This window comes from Hibiscus syriacus, unplaced genomic scaffold, assembly GCF_006381635.1.
Source record: "Hibiscus syriacus cultivar Baekdansim isolate YM2019G1 unplaced genomic scaffold, ASM638163v2 tig00110442_pilon, whole genome shotgun sequence".
Classification (NCBI taxonomy): domain Eukaryota; kingdom Viridiplantae; phylum Streptophyta; class Magnoliopsida; order Malvales; family Malvaceae; genus Hibiscus; species Hibiscus syriacus.
The window spans coordinates 587,864-606,034 of NW_024062738.1; the positions used below are offsets into that span (position 1 = coordinate 587,864).

The window sequence follows — 18,171 nt, forward strand, 5'->3', positions numbered from 1 at the left end:
TGGCATCTTTATGTAAAATGCACCATTAGACATTTAGTCTTTTACCCAAAGGTATTTAACTTTTCATCTAACTAGCATGATTAACACCTTTCTTCCAAAGGCACAATTAGGCTTTTAGTCTTTTACTCAAAGTTATTTAACCTTTCATCTAATTGAAATAATTGACACATTTCTATCAAATGCACAGCTAGACCATTAATCTTTTACTCAAAGGTATTTAACCTTTCATCTAATTAGCATAATTGACACCATTCTATCAAATGCACAGCTAGGCCATTAATATTTTACTCAAAGGTATTTAACATTTCATCTAACTGGCATAATTGACACATTTCTGTCAAATGCACAACTAGGCCATTAATCTTTTAATCAAAGGTATTTAATCTTTCATCTAATTGGCATAATTGACACCTTTCTGTCAAATGCACAGCTAGGCAATTAATATTTTACTCAAAGGTATTTAACCTTTCATCTAACTGGCATAATTGACACCTTTTTGTCAAATACACAACTAGGCCATTAATCTTTTACTCAAAGGTATTTAACATTTCATCTAACTGCATAATTGACACCTTTCTATCAAATGCACAGCTAGGCCGTTAATATTTTACTCAAAGGTATTTAACCTTTCATCTAACTGGAAAAAATGACACCTTTCAGTCAAATGCACAGCTAGGCCATTAATCTTTTACTCAAAGGTATCTAGCCTTTCATCTAACTAGCATAATTGACTCCTTTATGTCAAATGCACAACCATGCCATTAATCTTTTACTCAAATGTATTTAACCTTTCATCTAACTGCATAATTGACACCTTTCTATCAAACGCACAGATAGGCCATTAATCTTTTACTTAAAAGTATTTAACCTTTCATATAACTGCATAATTGACACCTTTCTGTCAAATGCATAACAAGGCCATTAATCTTTATTTTAGAACAGTTCCTACTCTAATAATTATTCATTATAAATTCTATAATTTGCACCCGTAGTGCCAATACAATAATACATAAACTTTTTATGAATTTCTTAGTTTTGTACACACAATGCCCATTCAGAAATTCATTAACTTATTATGAATTTCTTAGTTTTGCACACACAATTCCCATACTGAAATTCATAAACTTATTATGAATTTCTTAGTTTTGCACGCACAGTGCCCATACTGAAATTCATAAACTTATTATGCATTTCTTATTCTACACGCATAGTGCCATTTGGTAATCACCATACATATATTAAGAAACATGTATCTATGACTATCATAACATATAAGTACATAATAAATGCACTCACCTGATATATTTCCATACTATGCTGTAATTTTGTCCTCTACTCAGCAACTTTGTCCTTCCCCTTATTCTTGCTTGACTCGGGAGCATGGTTATGATCTACTCAAGCACCCATTTAGTACACATTCCATACAAATGTTAGTATATTCTCTAACATTTATACTTTAATAATACTCAAAAGTACTATTATTTTCAATTTCTATAACAATTTCAACCTATCTTATAATTCTGGCTCAATAGTATAGGTACCTATACCATGGTATCGATATTTCTATACTATGTTACATATACCTTCCTCTCAGTATCGATACTACTACACTATGGTACCAATACTCCCTTTCGGTATAGATACCATTTTGGCATTCTGTTATCCATGGTATCGATACTTTCCCTTTTAGTATCGATACCCCATCAGTATCAATACCACTTGCATCGGTATCGATATTGTTCAGTTGATTCTTCCAATTTTAAGCCTATCGTATCGGTACTGTTCTATTAGTACTGATACCCTTACCCAAATTTTCCATTTGTCAGCCTGATTCTTACCCGTCCAATTTCCTTATGTTTACACCCAACAATACTTTTAAACTCTTGTTTACTTCTCCCTACTAACTTTCCTTTATTTAGCTTCTTAAAACATCTAAAATCTCCCAAGAACACTTCAATCTAAGAATAACAATAGTTTTTCTAACATGTTTTTAAACCCATCCAATGCTTCTAATCTCTAATTTACTTCATTGGTAAGTCAAATATACTAATAAACATCAACAAAACTCATATCTTAACATATCATTCCAAAACCCATTTTCTTAAATCTCCAATATTTCATCCATCTCCTAGTTTTAACCTTATTTAACCCTTGCTTAAGCTTACATATCACTTAAGGTTATAATAAAAAGCCATAATCCAAAAGAAAAACTAATTAGATGAGATTTACCTTGGCTATGGAGGAGACACAAAGTCACGGGAGGAAGAATGAGAGAAATAACTTAACTTCTATCTTTTTAACTTTCCCCTTCTTAAATCCATATTAAAATTTGATTTTTAAATTCATTTTATTCCAAATAACCAAAATTCCCTTTTAATCATCCATTGTTACAATTTAGTCTAAAGCACTATTCCAAATCATTTCTTATCTTTTATCATTTAATCAAATAAATCGTCACATTTTAAATATTTTCAATAAAGTCACATACTTGATATTTGGGGTATTATAATTCTCCCCCTTAAGAAAATTCGTCCTCGAATTAAAAGACTTTATGCTTTTACCACAACACTTCAACTAGAGTAATTGTTTTGTTACACGGTTTCTGGATTTCTCTAGTCCAGATCTGCATTGGTTCTTTTTCATAATTCAAATCTGACCAATAATTAATAAGCAATGACACATGAAAACATTATAGGTCTTGTCCATTTCGGGAGGCAAAAGCTAACTGATAAAATCTTATAAGGTTAAAAATTTCTCGGACTCCGTCCAAACCGCAATAATTCCTCCCAATGCGATACTTTCAGAAAAACTTTATCACATTTTTCTATTTAATCTCTTTCTCTTTAGATCAACATAAGACTTTAGTCAATTGGAAGCGATCTTTAAAAAATTATCTTGTGTAATTTTCATTTTATAGTCTATTTTTTTCATTAAATCAAAGCCAACTAGATTTCGATCTTTTAACTCAAACTAATCTAATGGTGTTTAACCCTTTATCTGATATAAAGCTTCGTATACAACCACCTTGATGTTCGATTAATAATTGTTATTGCAAGCAATTCTTCTAAAAGCAACTATTTTTCCTATAATCCCTTGGATTCAATTACATATGCCCTCCATATACCTTTCAATATTGGAATAGTTTGGCATCCAAGTTCATCTCTCGAAGAGACTTATTTAACAGCCAAAAATCTATGCCTAACCATATCGATTTATCTTTCTTTTCCCTAATAACACAATTAGTTCCCAAGATGAAATACTTGGGCTGATAAAACTTTGATCAACCAACTCTTATAATTGAGCCCCTAATTCTTTTTACTCACTTAAATCATTAGATATTAAATCATAGAAACATGTTCAATACCTAAATAACCATCAACCTTAAATTTCCACCTCTCGATCTGGAGGTAACCCCAATAATTTATCTAAAAAGACATCTATAAATTCCCAATTTTGTGAAATTAATAGACAAATATACTTTAATTAATTGAGTATCTACCACATTATCCAGAAACGCTATATATATATATATATATATATAATTCTGACATCATTTTCTTCACAATCATTATCGATATCACGTTGATCGATGATTTTACTTTCTCGCCAAAAACTATAATTTTCGTACCCTCTGCATTTTTCAGAATTAATCGTCTCTGGAGATAAACAACCTATACCCAAAATGATCTTACTCATCAAACGATAATTCCATCAGGTTAACCAGAAACATAGCCCCTGGAATCTTTATCAAATGTTTACTATCTGTCCCACTCATACTTGCACTATGACCCACTAGGGTTTACCTTTATCATCTCACTCGAGATTAAGTTGAATAGAATACTTTTATTTTTAAAAATCTTTCATTTCCTTCTTGAGGAAATCCGTGTAACATTTTCTAGATCCATTTAAAATATTATCGAGCAATTGAAACATTTTCTCTCTCAACTATGAAAGTCTAGTTATCCACATCATTTAATAAGAAGACTTGACTACTTTGTATCAATAACTTCATAGCAGTTAATGCTAAAATTTATACAAGTAAAGAATTTACTCTTTTTCCTATCATTACAAACTTGACACTTTTTCCAAGTTCTCGAGAATTAATCTTGCTTTTAAATAATAATTCATTGAAGTATAAAATGGGTAGAAAATCCATTTTCACAAATTACCTTCTAAAAGTAACTATATTAGGTCTATAAAACTTAACATTTATTCTTAAACAAACTCATAATCAGTTGATCCACTAATAACTCATCTTTCTATAAGCTTTTAGCGATCAATGTATTTACCACTTACTCATTTCCTCTTACTCAATTTAATAATACTTTGAACAATTTAATGCTTCATTTAAATATTTCTCAATTATTTAAGCTTACTTGAAGAAAACTCAGAACCATCACTAGATTCATAAATCTCCTCTGGATCCTCATCCGATTTAACTTCTCTTGTAAACCTTTCAAACTTTTTAATAGATTCCTCAAATGCAGAAACGTCGTTAAACGCTGGGGCATTCTTTCCACATAATGGAGGAAAATCTGTAGAAGCTTCTACCCTTATACGACATGATACTGAATCATGTCGAATTATCTTGGGACGATTTTGATCTCGACCTTCTTTTCAATATCATATACTTTCTTACCTTTGTCCTTAGTTTCCGACATCTATTAGGACATACATAAGAATAACACTCAAGTTAATAAAGAGTGACATTAATCACACTCTAATTGAAACCATATCAGTAACTTTGACAATCTTAATGACATGTAATCCTTTTGCTCAATTCAATTAAACCCAGTTTTGACTGAGAATTGGCTAAACCTATAGATCTGATACCAATAAATGTAACACCCACCTCCCGTATACCTTTCCGTACACGAGATATAGTTGTCACATCACTTTTAAAACAGGTTTTCATTTATAAACCCGTAAAATTTTGTTTGAAATTTTTATAACCAAAAACATTTTAATACAACCATAAAACAGTCGTTGACACCTATTACCAGAGTTATCACTTTAATTACATTATAAAGCAATTTTTCTTAATTTTGATTACATGCTAGTAATTTTTCAAAATAAACCTTATTGTCCTATTGTTACTGATGAGAGTTAACCTTAGATTGATAATAGCTGCTACTACTCCCAGTACCCGACTAGTGTTTGTTGTTACCTACGCGTGAAATCTACACACGTTAAGTATATACTTAGTGATACATAATATTATAAAAAATGAAATTTATACATATGTATCTCATGAATATTAAATGAAAAATTAAATCGCATATTCCATAAGGATCAAATATATCATTCTCAATTCAACCGGATTTCTTGTATACACTCACCGAATTTATTTTTTGTAGGTCCAACCTACCTATCCTTTCGTATATTCTTCGCAATTATTCTTTATTTTCCCTATGTACATTAAAAGAGAATGTAATGCACATGTATTGCACCAAAGGGTCAATTAGTCCTTTATCTTTTATAATTATCATGAGTGACACCTTATATACCATTAATATACTGCTATGTATTTTCATTTGTGGCATCCTTTCATACCAATTATGCATTGTTATATATATATATATATATATTCATTTATGGCATTCTTCCATACCAATTATGTGTGGTTATACTTTTCCATTTATGACATCATTTCATATCAATTATCACGATTAAACAATTAGTCCTTTAGACATTTAGTCTTTTACCCAAAAGTATTTAACCTTTCATTTAACTGCCATGTTGACACCTTTCTGCCAAAGGCACAGTTAGGCTTTTTGTCTTTTACTCAAAGGTATATAACCATTCATCTAACTGACATAATTGACACCTTTCTGTCAAATTCACAACTAGGCCATTAATCTTTTACTGAAAGGTATTTAACCTTTCATCTAACTGGCATAATTGACACCTTTCTGTCAAATGCATAGCTAGGCCATTAATCTTTTACTCAAAAGTATTTAATCTTTCATCTAACTAGCATAATTGACACCTTTCTGTCAAATACACAACTAGCCCATTAATCTTTTACTCAAAGGTATTTAACCTTTCATCTAACTAGTATAATTAACACATTTCTGTCAAATGCACAGTTAGGCCATTAATATTTTACTTAAAGGTATTTAACATTTCATCTAACTGGCATAATTGACAACTTTCTGTCAAATGCACAGCTAGGCCATTAATCTTTTACTCAAAGGTATTTAACCTTTCATCTAACTTACATAATTGACACCTTTCTGTTAAATGCATAGCTAGACCATTAATCTTTTACTAAGGTATTTAACCTTTCATCTAACTGGCATAATTGACACCTTTCTATCAAATGCACAACTAGGCCATTAATCTTTATTTTAGAACAGTTCCTACTCTAATAATTATTCATTATAAATTCTATAGTTTGCACCCGTGGTGCAAATACGATAATACAGAAACTTATTATGAATTTCTTAGTTTTGCACACACAGTGCCCATTCAAAAATTAATAAACTTATTATGAATTTTTTAGTTTTGCACACACAATACCCATACAAAAATTGATAAACTTATTATGAATTTCTTAGTTTTGCACACACATTGCCCATACTGAAATTCTTAAACTTATATGAATTTCTTATTTTGCACGCATAGTGCCATTTGGTAATCACCACACATATAGTAAGCAACATGTATCTATGACTATCATAACATATAAGTATATAATAAATGCACTCACATGATATGTTTCCCTACTATACTATAATGATGTCCTCTACTCTGCAACTTTGTCATTGCCCTTTTTCTTGCTTGACTCAAGAGCTTGGTTATGTATTAAACAAGCACTCAATTAGTAAACAATCCATACAAATGTTAGTATATTCTCTAACATTTATAATTTAAAAATACTCAAAAGTGTTATTATTTTCAATTTCTATAAAAATTTCAGCCTATCTTATCATTATTGGCTCAATAGTATCGGTACCCATAACATTGTATCGATACTTCTATACTATGGTACCAATACCTTCCTCTCAGTATCGATACTACTATATTATGGTACCGATACTCCCTTTCGGTATCGATAACATTTTGGCATTCTGTTATCCATGGTATCGGTACTTTCCATTTTATTATTGATACCCTATCACTATCGATACCGCTTGCATCGGTATCGATACTGTTCGGCTGATTCTTCTAATTTTAAGTCTATAGTATCGGTACTGTTCTATCATTACCGATACCCTTACCCTAATTTTCCATTTTTCAGCCCGATTCTTACCCAAATTTGGTCCAATTTCTTTATGTTTAGACCCAACCATACTTTTAAACTCTTCTTTATTTCTCCCTACTAACTTTCCTTCATTTAGCTTCTTAAAACATCTAAACTCTCCTAAGAATATTTCAATCTAAGAATCACACCACTTTTTCTAACATGTTTTTAGACCCATTCAATGCTTCTAATCTCTCAGTTACTTCATTGATAAGTCAAATATACTAATAAACATCAATAAAAACTCATATCTTAACATATCATTCCATAACCCATTTTCTTAAATCTCAAATATTTTATCCATCTCCTAGTTTAACCTTATTTAACCCTTCCTTAAGCTTACATATCACTTAAGGTTTTAATAACAAACCATAATTGAAATGAAAAACTAATTAGATGAGATTTACCTTGGCTATGGAGGAGGCTCAAAGTCACGGGAGGAAGAAGGAGAGAAATAACTTAAGTTCTTTCTTTTTAACTTTCCCCTTCTTAAATCCCTATTAAAATTTGATTTTTAAATTCATTTTATTCCAAATGACCAGAATACCCTTTTAATCATATATTGTTACAATTTAGTCTAAAGCACTATTCCAAATCATTTCTCATCTTTTATCATTTAATCAAATAAATCCTCACATTCTAAATTTTTTCAATAAAGTCACTAACCTGATATTTTGGGTATTACAGGGTGTCTGCACACTAAAGAGAATAAAATAGAACATTATTTTCTTTATTATGCCTTGTTTTTTGGAATGTTCTTCCAAAGAAAGAGCTAATCTTAATTTCAGGGGGAGAATCATCCACAATAACGCCATTGGGGTCGTTGAGTATCGTCTATTTGCAGCACTATTGCATAACCAAGGCATACCCCTTAAATTATATTATAGCTCAAAGCAATAGCTATTGGGGTTACTCTTGGGTAAAGCACTACAATTCTTGGTTACAATTTTTTTTGTCAAGTGTACATGTAAAACTGAATCCCCTTTTGGTAAAAGCTTATGGTTCCCAAAATTTAAAAATGAATTCAACTTACAAGGGATATCATAACTTTTTCGGATACTTCTAGGATTCTTTAAGGGAGATTAAAGTTAAAAAAATCCTTGAACCATTTTGTAATTTTCGAGTTTTAAGTCCCACATCTCTTACATACCATAAACAAAATTCAAGGGTGGTGTACAAGATGGAAATATACGATAACTTTTGAACATACTTACCTGGATAGGGTCAATAGGAGATGAAGAAGACTCATGGCCTAGGGCAGTGACCTTTATTGCACTTGAGAGGGATTGGGGAGTTGCGTTTGCACGATCCCTACTAATCTTAATTTATAATATTCATACTAATCTTCTTTAGTTGAATGTTTGTCTTTTAGGGAACAATCTTTTATATTATAATATTACTAAAAGAGTATATACTGTGGAAACAAGCAAAAAATTATGAAATTTCCACTACTATAAATTTGAATCTAAGAAATAATTATCTCTCTTAATTTTTAATCCAATATTTTAATTCATTTACTTTCACTGGATTTTGAATCAACAATCCACCACAACTTCAGTAAGGACAAAGAACTCCTAAGGCAAATCACTCTCTGATCACAAGTGAAATGACTCTTGCTCTATCTTATATAAATGTTCGACCGTATCAAATGTTCATTCAATGAGGGCATTGTTATTTTCCAAACATGAATCGACAAATGTAATTTTCTAGATGACATTGAGTATATTGTGATGGTATCAATCAAATTTAAGAAGTAGAATTATAAGTATTTACCGCCAAGGGAGCCCTTTAACCCCAAGCGGAATTAAATTTTGCAATATTGTTCTTATTTAAGAACTTACCAGTGCATAGTTACATGTCTCCACCTTTTCATCAATATCAACTGCAATAAGTGGACATGTTTTATAATACCCAAAAATGTTCAATTGCAAATTAATCCGAGAACTCAAAGATTTTTTCCATTGTTGATCTTCTTACTTATTTCAAATCCCATATAGAATGCATAACCCAAGGTTAAGGTTCAGGTGCAGTATAAATGAAACATCAAGTAGATGTTAAACTCATACCTTTCTCGGCCCTTTGTCTAACATCAAGTGTACTATTTGTTCTTATCAGTTTAATATTTGATATGTTGATCACTGATCCCTATGATATTAAATTAAATTTTATTGGGGAGATCCCACCACAATAGCTTTCAATTAGAGTTCTCGACTGTCTTTTGTCTATTACACTATTGCATAGATCCAACATATTGTTACGCTATTGGATGCAGACTTGCCAAGATTCTTTGATGTGTCCTTATCATAATCAAGTAAGAAATCTCTTATGATAAGTAGGATAGTGTTGTAGGATAAATAAGTAAGAGTTTAAGATGATGTTTTGATCAAGATACGGTTCACGTTTGATAATGATAGGATAAGGTGATATAAGGATAAGTCTAGAGTAATGAATTTGGTATGTTATAATATAAGGTATGTTGGAATATAATATTGGCGTGTAGGCTATGGAAAAGGAATATGAAGATGATATGATTAAAGGACAAGGAAATAACCAATATTATGATGAGTATTAACCCAATTCCTAAATAGTTTCCAATCAAGTGACTGTGACCTACTAATTAAAGAATTAAGAGCTAACAATATCAAAGAATGGGGGTTGACGCTAGAAGAAGAAATTTTTGATAAGTCGAGAGAGTTCTTAGAAGAACAAAATAGATGAATTCTCACTTAATTGCACTCAATGTTGGATTATTACAAAGTAAAGTGAAAGGCCATCTTTATATGCTTAAAATGAGTTGAAAAGAAACCCCTTTAGGTTGAAAAGGTGGCCGACCATGGTGAACCAAAAGATGCCTTTTGGTGAACCAATCTTTCTTGAAAAGTCATGTTGTTATACATTGAGTTGTACCCCTTAATGTTGCCACCCATGCATTGGAAAAATGTGCCCTTCCATTTAAATTATGTCCTTTCATTATTGTCATCCATAGTGTGTAGTGTGTGAAGGGATGGACAAGCCTATTGAAGGTTTCCCTCTCATACTTGTAGCCATTGGTGTTGGAGTGATTATAATCCTTGCATTTGATTCATCTTTACTGTCCAACTGGAAGAGGTGTAAGGAAGATTCATGTCTCTCGGATGGATGGACATTATTTCTTAATATCCAACGTATTTCTTCACCTTTGTTTCCATCCATATGCATCCCAATAGTTTCTTTGTAGCCGTCTAATATAATATAAAATGCACCTTACAATATAAACCAAAGTATTAAAAGCTTATAAACTACTAACACGCACAAACACACACATATATATGTCATGCCTAACACATATATGCATCGATACGACTTAGATACTAATATGAATTGACATATAAGAATGTGACAACATAAAAAAGAAATAGGAAAATATGATATGCAAATAAAATGAATAAATGAAATGCATATGTTATGGTTGCACATGCAAAATATTGTTTGGTTTACATGAGTCCAATGTTAATGCTTGTTCTTTTTTGGATTCAAATGATTTACATGCTTGAATGTTTTGTGTAAGATGGTATCCTTGAATTATTTGGCTTTGGCACGAGTGAAAGGTCCTTGTGGAAGTTCTTCATGTTCATGCTGAGGCATGATCACATCACATACCCCTCCAATTCAAGTTAACTATTTTATGATATGGATTTTGGTTTGATGACCATGTGGAAATCTTCTCATTATTACTCCCAACTTATTTTTTTTCTTTTTCAGCTGTTTTTTTTATATATTACTTTAACAACATGGTATAGGGATTCATTTTAATTAAGTAATTTGTTTGTTAACATTGTTCGGATATTTTTCAATTGGTCTAAGAAACAATTTATTAATCATCTTTAGTCATAAAAGAAGAGGGAATATGATTTAAATAAATGTGAGAAACACAAGGTTGATCTAACCATGACGTCTGTTCAACTTGTATCACCCCAATTTATTAGTCGTCTTTACTCATCAATAGATATTTAACCATAACACCTATTCAATTTGTAAGACCCCATATCTTTTGATACCATAATTTATTTGAAGTTGACATTAAATATGATAAAATTGTGAGATTCGAGCCTTCAAGTTTTATTTTATTATATCATAGCTAAGATAAGGTTGATCTGATTTGATTAAAAATTCTAATGGTGAGAAATTAAGTTTTATTGATAAAATGACATTGATTATGAAGCTGATAAAAAAAAGGTCCCAAAAGATAAATAGATCATATTTGTTTTTAGTGGATTTTAACGAGTAATTCTAATTACTCAACCATAACGACACCTATTCTTGCATTGTTAATTTAAGAATCAAATAAATGCATTTATATTGCCTTTATTAACTAAGGAGAAAGGAAAGCAAATCCTTGTTTTCTTCTCATACGATTTGTATAGTTCGTAAAGAAAAGAGAGATGAATTTTCAATTTTTTATGCATCCATCGAAGAAAAATTCATTAAATTTGATTATATTATTCTAGACTATTTCATGACGTATTTTTTTGAAGCGTATTCAGAATGAATTTTGAAATCAAGGGTAAAATAAGAAATTTAGAAACGATTTGAAACGTTTTGAGTCGTCATTTACCTTTAAAATTGGGTAGGTCAAAAACTCAGGATACACCCTTTTAAAGAATAAAAAATTAAAAAAAATACTTGATTTGGTATGCGTTTTAGAGATTTTGGGTTTGGGAGTCGATTACATTCGGGGAAGTATTAGCACTCCCACAACGCTCAATATTGATACCTTCAATTACGAATTTGTTCCTATATAAAAATTTGAGAACTTAGAATATTTATTTAATTAATGTTCATTTTATTTCCTAAAGAAAAATATTTTAACCTAATTAAGGTTTTTAGAGAGACGCACAATATTTTTCTATTTCTAATTAATCAAGAAATTAACCCCTTAATCGAAATTTAGACAATTATTTCTTATGTTTTAATCGAAATAATGAAATATTTTCATCCTTAAAAATTATCAAATTAATCTATTATTAAACCCTAATAAGGAAATAAAGGTGACAAGCTAGTCAAATTATTATTTAAAAGAATAAGGATGTTCCTTGATTTAAAGAACGAAGGCCAAGCCTCTAACTTTTATCAAACAGTGTGTCCTTAGCAATTTACATGTAGGAACAACCCTCTACCCTTTTGTTTTAGTTAATGAACCTATTTAATTTTTAGTGACCACTGATAGAATATTTATTTATTTAAAAATATTGAAAAATAAATGTCTAGTTACTTTAAGACCATCCTTTTCAATATCTAAAAATAAATAGATATTCTATTTTAATCCATTTATGAATTTAATAAATTTGATTTCTAATTAGAATTATTAAAGAAAATAATCCCAAAAGGATATTTCTAAACTTAATTAATTTCCAATTAAAGAACCTAAAACTAAGGCTCTAATTAATTAGTGACTAAGACTAATGAGCTTAAAATCTAAGGTTTTAATTACAAATCTAAAGGTTTAATTTTAACATTAATGATTAAATTAAAAGATTTAAAAATCTAAAGGTTTTATTGTATGTTTAAACGTGTGGGCATTTTAAAAGATTCAAGAATTGGCAATTAATATTAATAATTAAACACATTTAATAAAATAATAAAGGAAATTGAAATGAAACCAATGACTAAATTGTACTCAATCAAAATTTAAGGAATGAATTGTAATTATTTGGTGACTAAAATAAAATAAGGGAAAAAGTCAGAGACAAGAAACAAAACACGAGTGGAATGGGGTGGCTTATAAAAGATAAAAATTTAAGACAAGCCTCATTTTTTGTCCTAAAAATTTCTCTCATCCTCTGTACTTATCCCTTAGCTGAAATTCACCCCAAAATCCTCCCAACTTCTTCAAACATTCATCCTGTTTTCATCCTATGTTCTTACAAAAACACAAGTCTAGATTCGAAAAACACAAACTCACCCAAAAAGTTGTTTTTGAATATCAAACCTCACTTTTTCCCCCATGTTCTTACCCAACAACCTATCTTGATCCATATAAACACGCAAAATCATATCCAAATATATTGTTTTAGATCAAAACCCCAAATAAATCAAAATCTTCAACATCTTTTCCTAAAACTACCCTAAAATCTCTAAGAACAAAGGCTAAACTACACCCAAATCCAATATGATTTTCCCTTTTCTTCTCTCATCCTAAACTACACAAACAAAAAAACCACCACCTTAAACACTAAAACCCGCCAGCCACCTTCTCTAACATTGTAACCCGACACCAGCCGACCACTACCTCCAGTGCTGGCCACCTATCATGACGCCACTGCAACCCTCGAACAAAAAAAACACAAAACAAGAAAACTTCACATTCAACCTGGGATCGATGGCGAGCGGCGATAGTGAACAACACTGAAAGTGAAAAATCTTCTTTCTTCTAATTCCTTGAATCGAAATCCTTGGATTAATGCAATGATATTTTTATGTTGGTATGTGATTTTTTTTATTGATTGATGCTTATTGACATTTATAGTAGCTAGATTTGATAGATTTAATCTTTTCTCACCTATAAACGGTTACAACTAATATCAGTTAAGATTTTCCACTAGAATCTTTGTTTTTGTGTTGATATTGGGTTATTTATTTATCCTGTTGGAATGAAAAAAAAGGAGGCAACTGATGATTTTTTTCGTTCAAAAATGATGACAATGGTGACTTGGAAGATGAATGGCCGGTGCTTGTGTCTCATGCGCCAGCAACGCACCGACAAAGCTCTAGTCGTTGGGGGACGCGCCAGTGAAGGAGTAGATGCTTCATTGGATGATGAAATCTTAGCCATTGGATCAAATTTAGATCCAATTATTGAGATTCTTTTGTGTTTCTTCAGTTGGATAGGTGACATGGCTCAATGAGAGCTTTTCGATCTAGCTTCTCATCCAATAGCTCATATGGTTTGCATTTGTTTGACATGGATTGAAGAAATGGTGACCCTTGGATGAAATCTAATCAAGGGATGAGATCTTTTTGGTTTTCTTCACATAGATTGGTGATGTCATCACCTCAAAAGCCAAACCAATAATAAATGCTCCTTTTTTTATTTTCAAAGCAAAATTCCCCCTAAAACACTTCAAAATGGTATTGTTGACCTACCTCCTTCTATGATAGAGATGATTAAAGTAGAAGTGATAATCCAACTCCTTCTGTGAAGAATCAAACACAATGTTATCCCTGATTCAACTCATTCTGTGAAGGTTTGAGAGAAAAGTTATCACTGATCCAACTCCTTTTGTGAAGGATCGAGTGATATGAAAAATGTTGACCCAAATCCTTTTAAGAATAATCAAAGAAATTATGAATGCTGATCTACCTCATTTTGTGATAGAATTGAGCAAAATAAGATTACACTCCATTTCTTCTGTGAAGAATCGAACGGAATTACACTGTTGATTTAACTCCTTATGTGAAGAATCAAACAATATTTTAATGCTAATATACATCCTTCTGAGATAGAATCAAGTGAGATAAAGGTTAGGCTGATCCAACTCCTTCTGTGAATGATCGAGCAAAAAACTGATATTGATCCATCTCCTCTTGTGATAAAAGGTAGTATCAAAATGGGTGTCAGAATCGAACAAGCTCTTCTATATGAACTTCTTCAGCTTCCAACAAGTTTCTGTCAAACATAATGATTCAAATATATTGATTTTTTGCTGGGTAATGTCTCCTTTTGAATTTCACTATTCCTATCAAAATGTTAGAATGTTCGAAATGAACGAAATAACATGCATGCTCATATTTATATGCCTAAACATGAATGAATGATGTCAATTATATTAGGACCACAATTTCCACTATCTTGTAGGGCTCTTATCTTCTTGTTTGCTCAGTCTTCATCTTTACGATCCTATCAAGGTTCCAACTTATAGTTTCATGGCTTAGTCTAATACTAGGAATCAAACCCTTCTATTCTTTCCCTTCGGGTTCTTTCCTCATTCGTTCTAAAGAGCCTTTTCAGGTTTTAACCTTAGGTTCACTTTTCTCAAATAGCCATTTCTAGTTTTCACTTTGGTTTTTTCCTGTTTTTTCTTTCTTTTTATTTTTCCTTCTTTTTTCCTTCTTTTTTCCTTCTTTTTTCCTTTTTTTCCTTTTTTTCTTTTTCCTTTATCTTTCTTCTTCTTTCTTACTTTTTCTTTTTCTTTCTTATTTTTTCCTTTTCTTTTTAGTAACAGTCTCCCTTATATGCCCAGGTAGCATAAACTTGATGAAAAAGGCTCTAATAAGAACTTGAATTGTAAAACTTGATTTTCACACACAAAATTTTAGGCTCACAAAAGCTCTTCATTTAATATGCTCAACATACACTCTTCATCAATAAACACGAGTGTCGACTTCATGAACTAATTTGGATTCCCTATGCTCAAAAGATTAGCTCAAAATAATACCAAAAAATCTTATGCTTTTATATTCACTATGTTAAGTCACTCGAAAGATGATTTAAAAGAAATAAATACTATAAGCAAAAGCTTTGATTCAAAAGGAATGCAAGTCAGTGATGAAATTTCAGGATTTTTACAAAATCATGGCAATCTTATAAACAATAAAAAAATAATAAACAAAATAAAAATGCTTCCACCTATCATTAGCAAGAATGTTTATACACTAATAAACTCTGCAGCACGGATGTAAGCTTGTGTTTAGAATACCTAAAACGTTGTCAAAATGCCTGCAAACGTAAAACTTCTCCCAAAATATCAGACTCTCAAGAGGGTATAAATTTCCAGATGCCTAATATCAAAATTGATATGCCCTTTCGGGTTTTCAACACAAATCCTTCCTTTGTTTTCAAGATGCCCTTTTTGGATTTTCATCTTGAACCTCTCTATTTCATTTTTTCTATTTTTTATTTTTCTATTTTTTCCCATTTGTTCCCTTTTCGTCAAGCATAATATTTCTTGACAAAATATGAGTTTATTGAATTTCTCAGCATTTATCCATTAATTTCTTTCAAAATCAATGCTCCTCTTGAAAAGGCCTTTTTGATGACATATGTCCCTTCCCAATTAGGCATCCATTTACCATGAAAGTCTATATGAATTGACAAGATCTTTTTAAGCACTAGATCCCCTCTCGGAATTATTTTAGATGAATTTTCCTATTATGAGCTTGCATCATACGTTTCTGATACATATAACCATGACAAATAACTTTCAACCTTTTATCCTCAATAAGGTTCAACTGATCATATCGAGCCTGAGCCCACTCAGCCTCATCTAACTACACTTTTTTCAAGATCTGAAGTGATGGAATTTTAACTTCAATACGCAATATTGCTTCTATTCCATAAACCAAAGAAAATGGCGTTGCCCATGTTGAAGTTCACGATGTAGTACGATATGCGAACAAAACAAAGGGTAACTTCTCATGCCAATCTTTATAAGTATTATTAGTTTTTGAAATGATCTTACTTATATTTTTGTTTGATACCTCTACTGTCTCATTCATCATCGGATGGTAGGTAACATAATTATGGTGTTTTATCTTGAATTGTGCACACAACTCTATCATCATCATATTATTCATATTAGTGACATTGTCTGTAATAATTATCTCTTGTAACCCATATCTATAAATTATCTCTTTCATGATAAACTTGCAAACTATTGATCTTGTGATATTGGCATAGGAAGCATCCTCTACCCACTTAGTGAAATAAACGATAGCCACTAGAGTAAAGCAATAACCATGTGAATCCTTCAGAGAAATTGCCCCAATGACATCCATGTCCCACATTGAAAATGGCCATGGTATAATCATTACATTCAAAGGCAAAAGAGGTGCATGAATCTTATCACATAAACTTGACACTTGTGGTATCTCTTAGTGTACTTAATCCAATATGTCTGCATAGTGGACCAATAATATCCATATCTCATTATTTTTATGGCCATAAAAAGTCCATTTACATTATTCTACATATTCCACCATGCACTTCTTTAACAATAGTTTCTGTTTCCTTGGCATCAATGCATCTCTGCTAAACTTGATCTCTACCTCTTCTATATATAATTTCTCCATCAAGAATATATTCTACAACCATTATTCTAACTATTTTTTTATTTGAGATACTCGCTGCGGGTATGTCTGATACTTGATGTATTGCATAGTATCATGCTACCTTGGACGACCATATGCCTCTTCTTCCAGACTATAATTATGTTCCAGGATATTATACACTTGCATCAAAATTGGCATCATATCAACTCTTTTACTTGCCTGAAACATTGTAGCCAAGGTGGTCAAAGTATCTATTATCTGGTTCTCTTCTCTGGGGAGATAAGTGAATGTTACCTCTTCAAACTCTTTGATCAATTCAAGGATCAAGTTTTGATATTCAACTAATTTCATATCCTTTTTCTTCCATTCACCTCGCAGATGATAAACTACCAACGATGAATCATCGATATACTTTGAGCACTTTTATTTTCCTTCCCAAGGCTGCTTTTAAACCCATAACACAAGCCTCATATTCTGCCATATTATTAGTGCAGAATAATTAAAGTGTACTTGTGAACAGATAATATACATTTTCTAGATAAATTAGCACTGCCCCAATTCCTTAGCCCAAGGCATGAGATGCTCTATCTATTAGAGTATGCCCAAAGACTAATCATATGATGATTTTAATAATACATTTATTTATCAATTTTATTGAATAAAGGCATTGCCACTATTATTTTCAGTTATATGTCTGTGTTTAACGTAAACTGAAAGATAATAAAGTCCATATAATAACATTATTAAAAGATCCATAGTCAAGTATTATTATGGGCATGGACAATAATAATACATTTAAGACTAACATGTTATTGATTGATGAAAACGAGTTGTCATTGACATAGAGATATCAGAATTGATACATGAATATATTGTTAGAGAACAATGTATTGGATTGA

General features: G+C 31.1%; 2 non-coding genes across 2 annotated transcripts; both read left to right on the forward strand.

Moving 5' to 3' along the window:
- Positions 1-8,452: 8,452 nt before the first annotated feature.
- Positions 8,453-8,606, forward strand: LOC120125745. Its single transcript, XR_005516390.1, has one exon. It is a non-coding gene; the product is annotated as a U1 spliceosomal RNA (small nuclear RNA).
- A 702-nt stretch (positions 8,607-9,308) lies between these two features.
- LOC120125748 lies at positions 9,309-9,503 on the forward strand. The gene has a single exon (XR_005516393.1). It is a non-coding gene; the product is annotated as a U2 spliceosomal RNA (small nuclear RNA).
- The last annotated feature ends 8,668 nt before the right edge of the window (positions 9,504-18,171 follow it).